This window comes from Oryctolagus cuniculus, chromosome 14 (assembly GCF_964237555.1).
Source record: "Oryctolagus cuniculus chromosome 14, mOryCun1.1, whole genome shotgun sequence".
NCBI lineage: Eukaryota > Metazoa > Chordata > Mammalia > Lagomorpha > Leporidae > Oryctolagus > Oryctolagus cuniculus.
In genome coordinates this window covers 75,928,375-75,947,147 of record NC_091445.1, presented here as the reverse complement: position 1 = coordinate 75,947,147, position 18,773 = coordinate 75,928,375, and the positions used below count along the sequence as shown (strand labels likewise).

Sequence of the window (18,773 nt, the reverse complement as noted above, 5' to 3'; positions counted from 1 at the left end):
CGGCGCCGGCCCTCAAGTTTCCATCCCCACTTACTCACCAGATATAGCCATTCTTAAAAAACAAAAACAGAAAGCTCTTCCAGCTATTTTCCCTGCTAGTTGCTGCATTATCTTTATTTATTTTTTTTAAAGATTTATTTATTTATTTGAAAGTCAGAGTTACAGAGAGGCAGAGGCAGAGAGACAGAGAGAGAGGTCTTTTACCTGCTGTTTCTCTTCCCAAATGGCCACAAAGGCTGGAGCTGAGCTGATCCAAAGCCAGGAGCCAGGAGCTTCTTCCAGGTCTCCCAGGTGGGTGCAGGGGCCCAAGGACTTGGGCCATCTTTCCCAGGCCATAGCAGAGAGCTGGATCAGAAGTCAAACAGGCCAGGCATTAACTTGCTGCGCCACAGTGCTTGCCCTGATTATGGCTTTAAAAATGTTTACTTTCATTTTATTTGAGAGAGAGAGAAAAAGAGAGAAAGAGAATCTTCCTTCCCATGATTCATTTCCCAAATGTCTACAACAGCCAAACAGCCAGGGCTGGGCCAGGCTGAAGGCAGCAGCTCAGAACTCAATCCAGGTCTCCCATGGATTGACACTGACTTAACTATTTGAGCCATCACTTGCTGCTATGCATTAGCAAGAAATGGAGCTGGGATTTGACTAGACATCCCATATCAGCATCCTGGCTGCTCCTCTTCCAATTGAGCTCTCTGCTATGGCCTGTGAAAGCAGTAGAAGATGGCCCAAGTCCTTGGGCTCCTGCACCCAAGTGGGAGACCTGGAAGAAGCTCCTGGCTCCTGGCTTTGGATTGGAGCAGCTCTGGCTGTTGTGGCCAATTGGGGAGTGAACAAGCAGAAGGAAGACCTCTCTCCTCTCTGTCTATGAATTGTGAAATTTTTACACATATTAGACTGGAGAGGAAAAATTACAGTTAGGTTTTTCTGCAGTGCTTAGGATACCATCCACAGGGGGAAACTAGAAAGTCAGATTACAATGTTACTTGGAAAGCAAGATGAACACCAGTATTGCACAAAGCAATTGTCAACTACAAACCCAACGACAAATAAAGACCTTGCAGGTGCTGCTACTCAGAGACGCTTCAGCTGGGGTGCTTTTGTTTTTGGATGGAAGGCACGACGACCTGTTTGCATTTACATTTGGAAAGTTTTGCTGATACCTGCTCTGAAAAAAATCAACACTCCATGGTAAGTGGCCTGACCACATGCACGTACACCAGAACTGGAGAGCCCTGCAAGGTGGGAGCGGCGTGCAAAGAAGACGGCGGGTGCGAGGGGAGCAGAGAGTGCATGGTGAGTTGAGGAGACAGTGTTAGCACTGAATTTTCTTTTATGGGGATTTAAGGATGGTTAAATGAATCATGAAAAGACGAGGCTAATTCAGAAAGTCTATGGAAAAGCAGAATTAAAAGACAAGCTTTTTTTTGGCACACAAAAAATTTTGAAATCCATACCCACCTTTGCATGGATTTATTTTTTTTTCATATTTTTGACACCAAAATAAAATAATGATTTTACACTTTTTAAAAAAGATTTATTTATTTGAAAGTCAGAGTTACACAGAGAGAGAAGGAAAGGCAGAGAGAGAGAGAAAGAGAGGTCTTCCATCCGCTGGTTCATTCCCCAAATGGCCTCAATGGCCAGAGCTGTGCCAATCCAAAGCCAGGAGCCAGGAGCTTCTTCCAGGTCTCCCACTTGGGTGCAGGGGCCCAAGGACTTGGGCCATCTTCTACTGCCTTCCCAAGCCATAGCAGAGAGCTGGATCGTAAGTGGAGCAGCCAGGTCTTGAACTGGCGCCCAAGTGGGTGCTGGCACTGTAGATGGTGGCTTTACCTGCTACACCACAGTGCTGCCCCCTCCATACACTTTTTGAAGCACCTTTGTAACTGCATTATAGAAAAATCTTTATAAAGTTGTGGTATAGAGAAATTTAATATTGGAAACATCTGTAAGAAGAGAATGGCATTTGTGTTTGAGTTTATTGTAGAAAATTATTTGCTCAAGAAATATTTAATCTTCTGAGCAAAGAATTTGAAACACTCTAAAGCTTGCCATGTGGAGGCATAAACATACTTCATAGATTTGTTGTGGGGGGAAAATTTTTACAGCTATATTGGAAAACTATCAACTAAATAAAATTGGTAGCTCAAATTGAGAATTATAAATTAAAACTACAAACGTATTAGTACCATACAGTTAAAATGTAAAAATATAGCAAACTTTTGTTATATAAAATTATTGTCCTTATTCTTTTAAGTGTATTTATTGGTAGAACATTTTTTTATTAAACTAACTTTTGGAATCTACTGTATTATGTACTTCTAATGATTTTCTGTTAATCAGTTAATTTATGGCTTATTAAGAAGAGGTCTAACAGTTTCTTCACTTACCTTTCTTTTTATTTAATTGATTTTTGGAGGTAGAGTTATAGGGGGACAATTTTGGCTATAGTATAGTATGTATGAATATTTGTTGGGTCTACCCAGTTCAAGTGCTTCTTAAAAATACTGTGGGGGCTGGTGTTGTGGCATAGTGGGTTAAGCCCCTGCCTGCAATGCCCATATGGCTGCTACCTGCTACTGCTCCTGGGAAAGCAGCAGATGATGGCCCAAGTGCTTAGGCCCCTGCACCCAGCTGGGAGACCTGGAGAAAGCTCCTGGCTCCTGGCTTTGGCCTGGCCCAGCCCTGGCCTTTGCAGCCACTTGGGAAGTGAACCAGCAGAAGGAAGATCTTTCTGTAACTCTGCCTTTCAAGTAAATAAATAAATAAAGTCTTAAAAAAAAAATACCATGGGAGGAAGGCGCCCCAGTTCAGGGTCAGGCCCCTCAGCCTCCTTCCTTGGCCTCTGCCATCGCGAGTAGCAGCGGCACATGGGCGGCCGCAGCACAAGTCTGAATGCGGTGAAAGACCTTGGGCGTTCTGCTGGAGATGGCAAGAATTTTGAATACTGGCTCAGCCATGGAAACACTGCTGTATGTGTGTGGCTTTGTGAAATTAACCCAGAAGCTTGATCGTCGGGTAGGGAGCTTTGCAGGGCTGCTGAAGCACTAAAGACTGCTGAGGTATGACAAGCTGACTCCTGCTGACAAGCTGGAGAAAACCTGATGAGATAGCTCAAGCTCTGCACGATGATTTCAAGATTGCATTGTAGTCAAGAATGAACAGTGGAATTATTGCATGCAGCAGTATAGGAAATTTTACCTTTTTTTTTTTTTTTGACAGGCAATTTTACCTTTTTTAAAGAATTATAAAACCATGGCTTTATAAATCAGTGAAAAGTGGCTTACAGAAAAGAACTATCAGCTGTGTTTGCATCTCATTCACTTTTTTAAACTACCCTAATGCTTTGGCATTGCAATGTTCATGGTTATGTATTCCTTATTTATAGCTCTGCCAGCTTTAATTTTCTAAGCAGTCTGTCTATCAGATGTGTACTTCTGCTGTGCCTGGTTGAAGTATAGTGGAACCCATCAGCAGTGATGAGTAGTAGTTATGACTTGTTACCAGTTCCATTATAAACTTTAATTTTGAATTGTTTATATGTAATAACTGTGGATATATGTTGCACTGGGCTGAAAAGTGGACAGGATTTCAGCCACTATTTGTGAATTTTTTTCTAAAGGTTTAATTTATTTATTTGAGAGGTAGAGTTACAGACAGTGAGAGGAAAAGACAGAGAGAAAGGTCTTTCCTCCGCTGGTTCACTCCCCAAATGGCCGCCACAGCCAGCGCTGCGCGAATCCGAAGCCAGGAGCCAGGTGCTTCTTCCGGGTCTCCCACGCGGGTGCAGGGGCCCAAGGACTTGGGCCATCTTCTACTGCTTTCATAGGCCATAGCAGAGAGCTAGATCGGAAGAGGAGCAGCCAGGACTAGAACCGGCGCCCATATGGGATGCCGGCGCCACAGGCGGAGGATTAACCAAGTGAGCCACGGCGCCGGCCCCAATACTTACTTTTTTTAAAACAGTTTTTGAGCAGATAATGGTGAACCAGACCATTTTTGCATTGATTGAAAAATAAAATTTTTAGAAGCTTAGGTTTTAAAAATGATATTGCTTAGCTTAGTATTAGTTATAGTTTGAATAATTTAACTCTAATGATAATTTTAGTTAAGAATATTTTTCTGTCTAGATTTTAGCCATAAATGACGTTATCCTATAAATTAATGCCTAAAAAATATTGTATAAAGTGAAACATAGCCAGCATGCAAAATTCCTTTTTACTTTTATTACATAAGAGTAATTGGAATGCTTACTGAATAAATCTTGAGTGGTTACGTAATAAATGACTAGATGGGTGGTATGTTTGAACAGATATTTAACACTTCCTGATGATTAAGGATTTCTAGTCATTAAACAGAAGGCTAATCAAATGTTCTGCACCAGGAGTTACTAGTATTACTTTCTAAAATAATTTTGTGTCATTATTTTTACCCTTAAAGTTTTAACCAGTGAAAGTGATTATTCCAAAGTGAATTTTAGGGGATGGGAGAGGGAGCAGAAGATGGGAGGGTTGCGGGTGGGAGGGAAGTTATTGGGGGGGAGGGGAAGCCACTGTAATCCAAAAGCTGTACTTTGGAAATTTATATTTATTAAATAAAAAGTTTAAAAAAAGTGAATTTTAGGAAATTTATCATCGTGTTGGTTCTGTACCTGTAACAGAATCTCAGTAGAAGTTTTTTGCAAGACTGATATGGATTGAATCTGATTTTATTGTTTTTATTGTTTCCCAACTTTTATATTTTGTTAGATACCGTTTAGGTGACAGTACAAGCATTTACTCTTTACTAGCATTTTATGTTGTTCAGACAAGCTGAAATGGATTTAATAAAACTTATTATTTAATTTTTTTTTTTGACAGGCAGGAGTGGACAGTGAGAGAGAGAGACAGAGAGAAAGGTCTTCCTTTGCCGTTGGTTCACCCTCCAATGGCCGCCGGGGCCGGCGCACTGCGGCCGGCGCACTGCGGCCGGCGCACCGCGCTGATCCGATGGCAGGAGCCAGGAGCCAGGTGCTTTTCCTGGTCTCCCATGGGGTGCAGGGCCCAAGCACCTGGGCCATCCTCCACTGCACTCCCTGGCCACAGCAGAGAGCTGGCCTGGAAGAGGGGCAACCGGGACAGAATCCAGCGCCCCAACCGGGACTAGAACCCGGTGTGCCGGCGCCGCTAGGCGGAGGATTAGTCTAGTGAGCCGCGGCGCCAGCCAAAACTTATTATTTAAATAGTAACTTTCTCCTTTTTAAAATGTGTTTGACCATTTTAACTTTATCAAATACACTGGATGGTCTGTCATTGACAGGACAGTTTGGGAGACAATAAGAACTTGTGACGAATTACTTGATAATAAACACTGAAAATAACAGCATGTTGTTTTAAAAATCAAAGAGAGCACTTTTGTCTTACTCAAAAATTTGTATAGACTTCTAGTCTGTAAGAATTGATAGCTTTATTTATGACTTTGCAGATTCAGTTATTTATGTGTGAAACAGTAGTGGGAAAATCTATTGAGAGATTATGTTTACAGAGGACTTCTTTAATATATCACATTTCTTAAATGTAACCAGATTTTCTTTTCTTTTTTTTTTTAATTTATTTATTTTTATTTTTTTTTGACAGGCAGAGGGAATACCTTTGCTAAGTTAGAAAACTCTGGCAAATCAATATAGTACTCTTTAATGTAACAAAATCATTTTTTGTTGGAGTCATATATTCTTGTAGTGCTAAATGTTCACTCCAAAAATACCATTTAGTGCCAAATCAAAACACTGCTTTTTCAGCAGAGCAAGTTATTGTATACAAATTGATGTCTTAATACTGTGCAGCTTCTCCTTTTACAGTGAATTCCCTCACGCAAGCTGTTGACTTCTACAGCACGCACGGTGGTGTGTTCGGAAGAGGCGGCTCTGTTTTATTCTGGGGTTGGTCCAAAGCCAGTAGAGTTCCAATGTGTGAAAGGCTTCCAGTTCTGCTTCAGGAGAATTAAGATGCTCATTTCAGACAATACTAACTTCAGATGATCCTTCTGATGTAGGAGTCCTGCATCTTTTTATTTTGATCAAATCTTACAGTCTTACTCCAGCTTATGAAAATTTTTTTCTTACCTAAAATATAGTTGTGCTTTTAAAATAACAAATAAATACATTGGCCTGGAGAGCTGGGGGCCCGATGGAGAATGGATGGTCGTCATTTCTCTACAAACGCTGCCACCACCATCGATGCCCTTATGCTTTCTCTTGCCGATGCTGCCAGTTCTTCCATCTCAACATTTAATGTATGTATTACCCACTCCACTGCTTCTCGGCCTGTATTGGCATCTGAAGACATCCTACTGCCACCAGTCCTTTAAGGTAACTGCTGAAGCGACTGCTTTCACAGTGATTATGGCTTCTTGGGTTATAGCAGTCTTTTTTGGGTCCCGACGATGTGGTTTTCTATGAGTCTCTCATTTACTGAAACCATATTTGTAGATGACATATTAGTAGATTTGAGTTCCATGGTTTTCTCTCCAGGATCAACTACAGCATGTTCTTGCACGTATGTTTTGGTTCTTGCTGCACCCGTGAGAGACCTCACGACGGAGGGCAGCCCCCACTCGGTGCTCAGGAGCCTGTGGCTGAGCAGCTCTCCACTCCAACCGCACTCAGGTTCATCGGATTTGGGTGCTTTGGTGTTGCAGCGGTTGTAATGGTTTCCCATGGGTGGTCAAAGATGTGTTCCGAGGTCCAGATCTTCATGGTGCCATCGGTCCGTGCAATGTCCAGGCAGCGCTAGGGGGACAAGAAGGCTAAGAGGCTCAAACCATGTTTTTAATGCATACTTAATATTTAAGAAACTGAGAAAATTATGATAAATTGCAGTGTTGTGCATGTTGTTAGTGACAAAAATAAAACCATTTTGGTGATAGTGACAAAAAATACTGTGGGAGTTTACAAGGAAAACTGAAGAGAATCTGCATCCTATGAAATAAATCCACCATGCATAATTTACAATCAAATCCATACAGGTATTCAGCAGGTGACAAAGGGTGGGCTTCTTCAGTGTGTGTTTGCAGCTAACAGTCATTTCCTGCAAGGGGGAAGTTTATTTATTTATTTTTTAAAAGATTTATTTATTTGTTTATCTGAAAGGCAGTTACAGAGAAGCAGAGGCAGAGAGAGAGAGGTCTTCCATCTGCTGGTTCACTCCCCAGATGGTCACAATGGACGGGGCTGGGCTGATCTGAAGCCAGGAGCCAGGAGACCTCTGGGTCTCCCATGCAGGTGCAGGGGCCCACGGAGTTGGGCCATCTTCTACTGCTTTCCAAGGCCATTCCTGAGAGCTGGATCACAAATGGAGCAGCCAGGACTTGAAATGGAGCCAGCACTGCAGGCGGCGGTTTTACCCTCTACGCCATAGATCCAGCGCCAAGAGGAAAGTTTTTAAAAGTCTAGGATTCCTGGGTCCATTTCTGAACTTGTGTCTGCGATGGTACACACTTGCCAATTTGAAATTGACTAGTTGTGTCTAGGTTGATATGCTAATTGCAGGATTGGCAATCCGTCCTCAGTTGCTCTGCCGCTTAGTCCTTCCACGTCTTCAATGAGGGAGACTCTGTTAATTGAACTCTTTGGTGCTGGCTGTTTCTGTTCTCATTTCCTAAGATGCAAATTGGTGTGATTTAGGGAATTTCTGCAGTGCAATGCTCCCTAATTATGTCCAGCTTGGAAATGCTTATGAATACTTGTGTGAATATTTTCTATAAAATGATGCCCTAGGAGAAGAGGTTCTATAAATTGCTTTGGCTTTACTTGAGGAAAAAAAAAATCCTCCAGCTTTCCGAGTACCTGAAATATTCTTTTTCGTTAGGAGGTCATGTACTTGGGTAAACTTCGCTGGGTTTTTTTCCTCATTTGAAAAGGTGAAATGAGGCTGGGTCATTGAAGGTTTACATCTTCTGCAATCACATTTGAATTCACAGAAAATGCTCATGAATATAAAAGATAGGATTGTTGGGGAGGAGAAAACATTTTCTCATTTTTTTTCCCAAAGAATGCTCATTGTAAATAAAGACATTTAAAAGCACTGAGTCCTCTTGGTTTTATCTCTAAAAAAATTTTTAGCATTGATTTGTCAATTTAAATTTTTAAAAGATTTATTTATTTTTGCAGAGGCAGAGTTACAAAGAGAGAAAGAGAAAGACAGAGTGAGAGGGAGAGAGAGAGAGAGTCTTCCATCTGCTGGTTCTCCCCCTAAATGGGTGCAATGGGTGGAGCTGGGCTGATCTGAAGCCAGGAGCTTCTTCCAGGGCACTTGGGCTGTCTTCCACTATTTTCCCAGGCCATAGCAGAGAGCTGGATCAGAAGTGAGGCAGCTGGTACACAAACTGGCGCCCATACAGGATGCCAGCATCACAGGTGCTCCCTCGGGTTTTAATCCTAGGCCAACCATCTACTTACAGGCTGTTGATCCTGGGCATGCTATTTGACTTCCCCGTGCTTCAGTTGCCTATCTGAAAAATTCAGATTCTGGCGGGGCCTACTTCTCTCATAGCCAAGTGTCCATGGCCTTGAGGCATTGCCGAGTATGTGAATGGGCCGGTGTAAGTGCTACCCAGTACGGCGTCATAAATGTTAACTGTTATTTGTAGAGTGCTCTAACACTTTTAAAGTGCTCTTACATACATTTTCTTACAAGTACTCAGGACATTTTCATTCCTTTTCTCTCAGTCACGTTTTGAACAGGTTGTTTTTGGCACTCAAAACTTTCAATTTCTTTCTCTCTCACCTCTCCTGAATCCACAGAACCCAGAGTTTATCACTGTTGGATTCTTGCTTTTACCTAGTCTCTGGTGATGTCCATAACTAACCTTAACAATGTGCTAAAGGAAAAATCTTAAAAACCAAAGGAACTGGGCCGGCGCTGAGGTGCAGCAGATTAACGCCCTGGCCTGAAGCGCCGGCATCCCATATGGGCGCCAGTTCCAGTCCCGGCTGCTCCACTTCCAATCCAGCTCTGCTGTGGCCTGGGAAAGCAGCAGCAGATGACCCAAGTCCCTGGGCCCCTGCACCCGCGTGGGAGACCTGGAGGAAGCTCCTGGCTTCAGATCTGTGCAGCTCCAGCCATTGCGGCCAGTTGGGGAGTGAACCAGTGGATGGCACAGTAGTTAAATGGCGCTTGGGATGTCCGCATCCCATATCGGTGTGCCTGGGTTCAAGTCCTAGCTCCACTTGCTACTCCAGCTTCCTGCTAATGTGCAACCTGGAAGGTGGCAGGTGGTGGCTCAAGTATTTAGGTTCCTGCTACTCTTGTGGGAGACCCGGAGTGAGTTCCTGTCTACCGGCTTTTGGTCTGGCCCAGCCTTGGCTGCTGTGGACATTAGGGGAGTGAATCGGTGGTTGGAAGATCTCTGTCTCTGGCTGTCTATCTTTCTATCTATATATCTATGTCCATGAGTCCTGAGCTGAAAGCACAGTTCATTTAAGATAAAGAAAATGTGCATTTCCATGAACTTTTTGAAGACCATTCATTTATACTTATAGAAATCATAACTCTCTGTGTGGCTTTTTTCTGCTAATTAAAAATCATTACTGGCCGGCACTGTGGCCCACTTGGCTAATCCTCTGCCTGCGGCACTGGCACCCTGGGTTCTAGTCCCGGTTGGGGCGCCGGTTCTGTCCTGGTTGCTCCTCTTCCAGTCCAGCTCTCTGCTGTGGCCTGGGAAGGCAGTGGAAGATGGCCCAAGTGTTTGGGCCCTGCACCCGAATGGGAGACCAGCAGCAAGTGCCTGGCTCCTGAATTCGGATTAGTGTAGTGCGCTGGCTGTAGCGGCCATTTGGGGGAAGACCTCTCTCTCTCTCTCTTTCTCTCTCACTGTCTAACTCTGCCTGTCCAAAAAAAAAAAAAAAAAAAATTACTACTCTTTCATGACTTTTTGTTTCTGAAATATTTTAATGACTTTATTTCATTGTACGGGTGAGGAATAATGCATTGAACCAATACCCTGTGGCAAGATATTTAATATGCACTGGATAGTCAGCTGTTTCTGCAATTATTTTGGAAGTGGCCATAATGCTAGGAAGCTGTAGGCATTTCTAAAAAAAAAAAAGAAAAAGAAAAAAAATGAAGCCTTTGGGGCCTGTCTAATGGTGCGGCAGCTTTGGGTTCTGTATTGTAAGATAAACGTTGAAACCCGAGGATTCAAGGCAGTCAACAAAGCATTGAGAAATAGGAATTGAAATGATTTCCCCCGAACAAAGCTTGGCGATGGCTACCTTCATGCTCATGCATATAAGATAACACTCAATAGCACCTTGCATTTCCATTACATCAGGCGCACATAGATCTCCTCCTGCCTGCTCATAGAGAGAATTCTCCTACTCATCCCCTCCCCCGGCAGCATTCGCTGTTTGAAGGGCGACAGTGCTAGGAACTGGAGCTGAGCACGGTTACGGCAGTGCACAGGAAGAGAGCAGGGTAGTCACTGTGCTGCTTTTCATACACTTCCACAGGAACTGCCCGCCACGTGACCGTGAATTCGGTCATCTGCTACTGTTGGTTTCCTATTCCCGAGAAGAAGAATTGAAGGGCTTCCCCTTACTGTCTGACGCGAGTAAAGCGGGTCTTGGTGGATAATATTACTGCAATGTAAACACAGTGATGTTGCAATTATGACCCGCTTGCTAATTTGAAGTGTATGAAATGTTAACTAAACGCTTCTGTATTTGCACAGGTATGTTTGCCTGCTGGATGGGTGTAGCTGGAAGTGTTTCATTCAATGTGTGATGATCTGACAATCTTCTGGGGCACCAAGAGGCAACATTTCCATAATAGTGGTACGAGTCAAAGTTTCTGGTTTTTAAAAATTAAATATACAGGAGATAGAACTAGAACTTCCATAGAAAAATTAACAGTGATAGCACCTGTGGCCTATGGCAAGTGAGTGTGTTCAAATTAGGTTTCCGCAAACTTTGAGGGACACTGTACATGTTTAGTCTCTTTAGCAGTAAAGTCATTGCACATCTTGAGGTTGTTTGAATCATGACTTCCCACAGGGGATGGCACAATGTTTTAGGCGGCTTGTCCTCGCTCAACTAGCTCTGATTCTGGTGAGGGTTGGCAGTGGTTGTTGACAGAAAGCAAAACATCATTAATCAGATCTTTATGTCTTTCTCTTTCTTAGGGAACAGAACTAAAGGCTCTTATTTAGTCATTTCTGGTCAATAAAGACAAACATCATATCTTGTTTCCTTAAATGTTGACCTAGAAGACAAGCAGAGAAACACGTTTATAAACTCTAATTTCCCCAGCAAAATCAAGTAGATTGGAGTTGTGAGACCCAATGACTCTTCTTCAATAGCGCCTTTCTTTATTCTAACACCGAAATACAACATGTTACAACATGTTCAAGGTGCTTAATATAGTGGCTGAATATAGTTGGCATTCCATAAATCTTAGATGTGAGTTTTTTAAAAAGAAAATATTGTCGATATAAGAATGTGTTCAAAAAGTGTAGGAGCACAGTTACCCTGAATAGTAAATTTCATCTCAATAATGAAAGGAGAAGAATCAACATGAATGAAAAATAGCAATTATGATTTCAAAGGCATCAGAATAACTGGGTTGCATATTATGTTGCATTTTAAAAAATGTGACGAGATAGCCCAACAGTTCCTGAATAAGTTGGCAAACGGAGCTCATTACTTTCCATGTTCGTAGTGCCACCTTCAGGAAAGAGAAGTGTTCATTTACGTTAGTGCACATGCATCCTTACTGGAGTGGCTGGATCCAGTACCTTGAAGATGAGGCAGTATTTTAGCTTAATTGATGAGAAAATGCTCGTTTTGATTCTTTTTGGCCTGGTTATGTTCAATTCAGAAGACCAATTTGTGAGCCTTCCAAATTGTTAAGAAATATATTTTAGTTTTAGTTGACTCACAGTAATTTGACTCATAGTAATAACACACATGCAAGGGGTACAGTGTGACATTGATTTTTTAAATATTTATTTATTTGAAGAGTTATTTATTTATTTCTTCCTCTGCCTGGGAAAGCAGAGGAAGATGGCCCAAGTCCTTAGGCCCCTGCACCCAAGTGGGAGACTTGGAAGAAGCTCCTGGTTCCTGGCTTTGACCTGGGCCCAGCCCAAGCCTTTGTGGCTATCTGGGGAATGAACCAGCAGGTGGAAGATCTCTTACTCTCTCTTGCTCTCTCTGTAACTATACCTTTCAAATAAATAAATACATAAGTCTTTAAAAAGAATTTTTTAAAAAAGGAAGTGAAATACATGTGAGCTCTATTTCATTTTACTGCCTAAGACATCACCGCTAGTAAAAAGAAGAGGGACTATTCGATCTAATCCACCTCTACTGCATGACACTATTCTGCTTCGGAGCAACCTTACTTGGGATCAAAGAAATCAGGGCGATGCAGAGAGAAGAGAGACTTCCGTTCCGAACCATCAGTTCTGTAGTTGGGGCAAAACGCAGCCCAGAGACGTTGAGTGCCTTGTCCAGGAGCTGCTGTGTTTGAGTTTCACAGAGTTCATGGCCTCATGGGGCACAGGGTGGGCCTTGATCAATCCTATTCCTAAGGGGCAGCTGCTAGGAGAGCAAATGATCGGGGCGGGGGGGGGGGGTAGAGCGATGTTTGCATTGAGCTCTGGGGCCTACCAGGACTAACACAACAGGAGGAGCAAAATACACAAAGATCCCAAGGTCAGAAGAGTCCCACTCCTTTAGGGACAGGAAAGGCCATCGCAAGTAGAATACAAGGGAGCAGGTGGTGCTGGGGAAGGCTGAAGACAGGTGGGCAGGAGCCCAATCAGAGAGGAACTTAAGGCCTCCTGAAGATTCTGGCCCTCAGACGGTCACGGAAGGACTCTAGGCAGAAGAATGACACGGTCTATTCTTAAAGGAGGGCACTGGGGCTTTACTGTAAAACAAAACCAGATGAGAGAACCAGCATGGATATGGGCTAGCAGCCAGGTTGCTGAGGCTGTTGTTAGGGTGGGAAGTAATTAACAGAAACAGTGGCATCTCTTGATGGTTTTGTGGTACAGGACTGCCTAAAGGGAGAGCCTCACACATGTGGATAAAGCCCCTCAGAGTGTGGCTTTTTGTCCTCATCTCCAGAGCCTGAGCCCTTGGGTTTCCAATCCCACCCAGGGCCTTCCATTACATTTCCTTTGGAAATCTTAGACTTTTTGTTCTCATCATCTCTGCCCCAACCCTCAGGTGTGAAGCCATAGATAATCCAAGTGATGGAACTACTCTGCTCATTAAAATTTTTAATTTATTGTTATTTGTTTCAAAGGCAGATAGATAGATATCTTCCATCCTCTGATTCATCCCCCACTCCGACTCCCCAAGTTCCTGAAAAAATCAGGGCTAGGCAAGGCCCAAATCAAGAGCCTGACACTCAATGCGGGTCTCTTACATGGGTGGCCAGGATCCACGTACTTGAGCCATCACCTGTTGCCGCCTAGAGTCTGCATTAGGAGGAAGGTGGATTCTGAAGCAGAGCCAAGACTCAAGCCCAGGCACTCTGATATGGGCTGCATACCAAGTGTCACTTAACTGCCACAGCAGTCTCCTGCCCTCTGCTCATTTACTGATACCAGCAGGACAAGACCTCTAGGCTTACGTGTGCTGTCTCCAAGAGGGCGCCTGCAAGGGTCACTTACAGATTAGAATTCTGGCTGGTGCCGCGGCTCACTAGGCTAATCCTCCGCCTTGTGGCGCTGGCACACCAAGTTCTAGTCCCGGTCGGGGCGCCGGATTCTGTCCCGGTTGCCCCTCTTCCAGGCCAGCTCTCTGCTGTGGCCAGGGAGTGCAGTGGAGGATGGCCCAAGTGCTTGGGCCCTGCACCCCATGGGAGACCAGGAGAAGCACCTGGCTCCTGCCATCGGATCAGTGCGGTGCGCTGGCCGCGGCGGCCATTGGAGGGTGAACCAACGGCAAAGGAAGACCTTTCTCTCTGTCTCTCTCTCTCACTGTCCACTCTGCATGTCAAAAAAAAAAAAAAAATTCTGAACTCTACGTTCTCACTGGACGTGGATCCAGCTAAGGAAGTTATGGTCTTTTTTCCTAATTATTTTACTCATGAATCTCGTACATTTTTCCAATTAAAAAACAAGTTATGGTATTTTAGATTAAGATGACAGCTGTGTGGTCCGGCGCCACGGCTCACTTGGCTAATTCTCTGCCTGTGGTGCCGGCACCCCGGGTTCTAGTCCCACTTGGGGCTCTGGATTCTGTCCCAGTTGCTCCTCTTCCAGTCCAGCTCTCTGCTGTGGCCCAGGAAGGCAGTGGAGGATGGCCCAGGTGCTTGGGCCCTGCACCCACATGGGAGACCAGGAGGAAGCACCTGGCTTCTGGCTTTGGATTGGCGCAGCGCACCGGATGTAGCGGCCATTTGGCGGGTGAACCAACGGAAGGAAGAACTTTCTCTCTCTTTCTCTCACTGTCTAACTCTGCCTGTCCAAAAAAACAAAACAAAACAAAACAAAACAACAACAACAAAACAAACAAAAAACGATGACAGCTGTGAAAACGAAGATGAATAGATTTGAATGAAATTTAGGAAGTAAAATTAATTGGACATGGCAATGGACTGGACATGGAGAGGGAATGAGTAGTCAAGGAAAAACCTGAAATCACTATTATTATTTTTAAAAATATTTTATTTATTTGAAAGACAGAGTTATAGAGAGAGGTAGAGAGAGAGAGAGAGAAGGAGAGAGAGAGAGAGAGAATGGTCTTCCATCTGCTGGTTCACTACCCCAATGGCCACAATGGCTGGGGTGAGCAGATCTGAAGCTAGAAGCTTTTTCGGATCTCCCACGTGGGTGCCACGTGGGGTCCAAGCACTTGGGCCATCCTCTGCTGCCTTCCCAGGTGCATCAGCAGGGAGCTGGATTGGAAGTAGAGCAGTGGGACTGATCCTCTGATTTAGGATGCTGGTGCTGCAAGCAGTGGCTTAACCCGCCCTCAGAACCCTAAATTCTGTCTGACGTAACTAGATGGATAAATGGTGCATTCACTGAATTACTGAACACTGGAAGAGGCCAAGTTTTGGGAGAGTCATTAGGTCAGTTTGAATAGTAGGTTGGGGTATCTAGGAAGCATACTGGTCTGGATTGGGTATGGTCCCGACAACACAGACCAGGTTTACAGTGTTAGAATAAGCTGGCTGGAATTTCTCATGAGCCAATTCTGCTCCCTTCTTCCTAACTCAGTGTTCAGTGATGCTGTGTTGGTAGCTTGGAATTAGCTAGGGGGCAGTGTCTACACCACAGAAATCGACCACTGTGAGCAGGTAATCAGGTCTCCCTTTACCCCCAAGCTGGTTCCCAAGTCTGATTTGCCAACAATCCACTGACGGATTTGAAACATCTAAAAAGCCTAACAAGGATGAGCCCAGGGGTAACTCCTGAGGAGGAGGGAAATCAGGGCTATGTGATAATGTTGGTGAAAAAGTGGAAAGAGTGGTGAATAACCTCAAATATCGCTTACTTTCATCAAATAAGATGACATGTAGGCTACTGGCTGTAGCAAGGGGGAAATGGTGTGATGGTGAGTAGCTGGAAGAGTGAGTGAGGGGTAGGATATTGAGACTGTGAGTGTAGGCAAATCTGTGGAGAAGCCAAGTGATGGGAAGATAGCATAGAATGATAGCTGGAGTGTGAATACATTTGCAGATGAGATGTTTTCTCTATTGCATGGTTTAGAAGCAATAAAGAAAGAAGGTATCACAGGTTGGCTTGCCCAAGAATTAAACTTGGAAAGAACCAGGTGCAAAGCTGGTGTATAAGTCAGAATCCAGCTCCCTGACAATCAGAGATAGGGAGCTGTCCAGTGCCGAGGCTTGCTCTTCCTTTCAGGGATAAATCTTTCCAGATCCAAGCCTAATTTGTAAATCAAAGTGTTGCCTGGTGGGTTGGTGCTGTGGCTTAGTAGGCAAAGCATCCAGCTGTGGCTCTGGCATCCCACAGGGGGGCTGGTTTGAGTCCTGCCTGCTCCAACTTCCGATCCAGCTCCATGCTGATGGGAAGGCAATAGAAGATGGCCCAAGGGCTTGAGCCCTTGCACCTGCATGTGAGACCCAGAAGAAGCTCCTGACTCCTGGCTTCAGATCAGCCCGGTTCCAGCTGTTGTGGCCATTAAGGGAGTGAACCAGTGGATGGAAGACCTCTCCCACCCTCCCTCCCATGCCCCAGCATAACCCTGCCCCCCAAATCTGTAACTCTGTTTCTCAAATAAATAAACTTTTTTTTAAAAGGTTGCCTGGTGAGCCCAGAATTAGAACACATTTACAAGGGAAAGCGCATTCTCTAGTGATACAACCATCTACGAGTACTCTTATGGAATCCTCTTGATTTAGTACATTTGTTTTTAAAGAACAGAATTGGAAGTTTAGACTTTATGTATATAATATTTACTGACTACCTTCTATGTGCCAGGTACCCTACCGTATATAGGCTTTGAACCTGAGGATGCTGTCTTCTGGACAGGTGGTTTATAAAGACATATTTATTATTCAAATATTATTTTTAATTAGCCATTTAAGCCCCATCACTTCATTTCCAAGAGAGAAATTTATACTTTCAAAGCTTCTATATATTCTTTCTTGATCCTCATCATAAATCTGTAGATAATAATTATCACATTTTACAGTTAAGGAGTCCAAGACCTAAAGGAGTGAAAAATATATTTCAAGTTACACAGCTAGCAAGTGGAAGGCCTAGATCTTTGCCTTCCATTGTGCTTTTTAACTCATAAATTTCTGAAAGCTGAGTTTATCACATTCCAAACATAGTTGTATGAAGCCCTTTTATGATTTTTAAATTCTAGATCCATGATTTGGGAAAATCTTGTCTACAAACCCATTCAGTGGACAAATTACTTAGCACCAATCAAGTGCAAAGCTTACTGTGGGCAAAGCACTGAGCCAATCGAAAAGGCAAGACCCTTGTATTGTGAAGCTTATGTGGGAAGCGGAATTAAGCAGACTGGAGGTACAATATGTTATGTGAACATAGGGAAAAGAAAGATATTCTGATTAGTGTAATTTGGAAAGCCTTTTTGGAAAAGGTTTTTGAAATTTGAATGGTACAATTTTGCCAGGAGTTGGGAAAAAGACAATCTAAGAATGAGGCATCCTCACGTTCAAGGTGGGAGAGTGACGGACATCCATTGCATCATAAGGGAGAGGAGTTATTGGCGGTATTGTGGGAAGTGATACAAAAGGGCAGGGAGAGGGCTTGTGTGTGAGCCAGAGAGCTTGAAACTTAAGCCTGTGTGTAATGAAGCGTCCTTCTAGAGATTTTTGGGCAGGGAAGAAATAGGATCAGCTCAAGGTAACACTTATTGCCATTTTGTAAGCTTTAATGCTGGGTCTCTTCGCTTTGCATAGCGCATAACACTTGCTGGGTGCATGTGTGAATGCATTCAATAGAAAGACTGGAGAGGGAAGAGCTTAGAGGTTGCATTATCAGAAGGAGGCAGATGCAGCCATCACTTGCAGAGGCAAAAGACTGTCTTGGGAGCTTTGGACACCAGGGAACGACAGCGAGTTAAACGTTGCTAACCAGGAAGATAGTGATGTGACACTGGACCCTCCCTGTCTTGCGGGACCCTGAAGGTGCTCTCAGTTCTTGTCTCCTGTTGAAGAATTTCCAAGCAGACAGGGGCAGTGAACAAAGTGAGATTTCCTGAAAGTGAGAAACTTCCTGCCTCAGCAGTCAGAAGAGGGACTCCAAGGAGGACTTGCCATTTAAGTCTGGGGGGGGGGGTGCCCTTTAGGGGCTCTCTGATTGGCCTCTTTCTCAAAACCAAAGCTAGATTTAACCAGTCAGGGGAGCAGAGTAACAGCGAATCAGAAGGCAGGGTTTACAATCTCCTGATAAAAGTGCAGTTAACGGACCTAACTGCCAATTAGCTCTCTAACTCCTCACAGCGGGAGGAATGGATGGCATGGGCAGAATGGGAACAAGGCTAAACTCTCAGCTCTGTTTCGGATCAGCCCTTTGAAGTGCTTGCTGGTGGTATATGTGGTGAAAACACGGATCTTCAAGGCTAGAGGGTTTAGGGTCCAGCTTTTCTTTGAGGGGTGTATCATCGTCAGATAGCTGATTTCATCTGTCTCGTCATTACAGATTTGTACTAGTTTCCCCCCCTTACATTGCCTTAAAATTGTGAGTAATTATTGCAAGGAGCACCCGAGGGAGAAAGGGAAGGGCACGTGTAATAAAGGAAACAAGCGTCCGGAAGTGATCCCATTTGATTTGCAGGTTTTGAAACTGGCGAACTCGACACTCATCGCGATATGCAGAAACAGATTTAAATAGTGCCTTGGTGGTTGTTTTTTTAATCAGGCCGTAATAGGAAACAACGCATATACACGAACTTCTTACAACTGAAAGAATAACGAGCCATGTAAGCAGAGGCGAGGGGCTGTTTTACTGACTTCTGAGGCTTGGGCAAGGCGAGCACCTTGGCAAGTTAAATTTTTAAGGGCCGGGTTGCCAAGGCAGTCACCCGGTCACTCCCAGCGTGGCTCCGCGTTCCCTGGGTCTAGGCGCGGAGATCCCAGCGTCGGCTTCCCGGCTCGCCGCCGCCCCCCGCACCCCGATCCCGCCGGCGGGGCCCGCGCCCGGGGAACCGTTGATGCCCGCGCCAACCGTCGTTTCTGTCCAGTAGGCGCGCGGGAGCTGGGGGCGCGAGCCGGGGCGGGCGTGGGCGCGGGAGCTGGGGGCGCGAGCCGGGGCGGGCGTGGGCGCGGGAGCTGGGGGCG

At 44.4% G+C, this 18,773-nt stretch overlaps 1 pseudogene; it reads right to left on the bottom strand.

Moving 5' to 3' along the window:
• Positions 1-5,241: 5,241 nt before the first annotated feature.
• LOC127492739 (PRELI domain containing protein 3B pseudogene) lies at positions 5,242-18,670 on the bottom strand (annotated as a pseudogene).
• Positions 18,671-18,773: the final 103 nt, after the last annotated feature.